This window comes from Chenopodium album, chromosome 12, assembly GCF_948465745.1.
Source record: "Chenopodium album chromosome 12, dcCheAlbu1.1, whole genome shotgun sequence".
Taxonomy (NCBI): Eukaryota; Viridiplantae; Streptophyta; class Magnoliopsida; order Caryophyllales; family Amaranthaceae; genus Chenopodium; species Chenopodium album.
The window spans coordinates 32,746,847-32,747,769 of record NC_137845.1 but is presented as its reverse complement, the minus strand read 5'-3'; the positions used below and the strand labels follow the sequence as shown (position 1 = coordinate 32,747,769).

The 923-nt window shown below is 41.5% G+C and overlaps 1 non-coding gene across 1 annotated transcript; it reads right to left on the bottom strand.

The window, feature by feature from the left end:
• Nucleotides 1–458: 458 nt before the first annotated feature.
• Nucleotides 459–564, bottom strand: LOC145573325 (small nucleolar RNA R71). The gene has a single exon (XR_014097373.1). It is a non-coding gene; the product is annotated as a small nucleolar RNA R71 (small nucleolar RNA).
• Between the last annotated feature and the right edge of the window lie 359 nt (nucleotides 565–923).

Here is a 923-nt window from a genome sequence, read left to right as displayed (position 1 = left end):
CAAAAAGATTTTCTCTTTAGGCTACATTTGTAGCCGTGCTACTAATATTTTCCTTTGAGATTGTGTGTGCAAGAGAACATGGGAGATGTCCCAAGGGTGATATTGAAGGAGTTGGGAACTCTGGGTGCATATAAATATGAGAGCGGGATTGCTCCATCCTCAATTCCGGAAAATGACTTTGAAATCAAGCCGGCAATGATAACTTGATTGAAAGGCAAAAATATAGTGGTGGAACAACTGAAAGTCCCCTCAATCATCTTAAAGAGTTCGAGAAATATTGCAACACGATTAAGGTGAGCGGGGTCGCACAAGATTCATAAGGCTCAAGCTATTCCCTTTCTCTCTAATTGGAAGAGCTCAAGAGTTGCTAGACAAGGAAGTGAAGCCTAATTCCTTGAGAACTTGGGATGAAGTCACTAAAGAATTTCTTTCCCTTTTCTTCCCTCTAAAGAAAACGGAGGCAAGAGCTTTGATTCAAGGTTTCAAGCAAAGGACTAGTGAAAGCCTTTATGAAGCATGGGAGAGATACAAGGAGTATCAAAGTGAGTGTCCTTATCATGGAATCCCCATTTACCAAATCATTCAAATTTTTTATGGTGGTTTGAGTCCTCAAGGGAGGTCAAGTCTTGATGCCAGAGCGGGAGGCCCAATCATAAACAAGAACAAAGAAGAGGTTGTTGATATTATTGAGGATTTAGTGAGACATTACATGGATTGGCAAGATGGTGAGAAAGAGCCGACAAATAAGAGTAACACCACGGGATGCTCGATCGATCAACTCAATGCTATCAACAATTTGTCCACGCAAATTTCGGATTTAGGGAAAGAGGTGGTATCTATCAAGGTTAAGCTCGAGAGTGCAACTTCACAAGCACCGATTCTTCCCTCCCAAATTAAGGAGAGAGGTACATCTCCTTACCCTA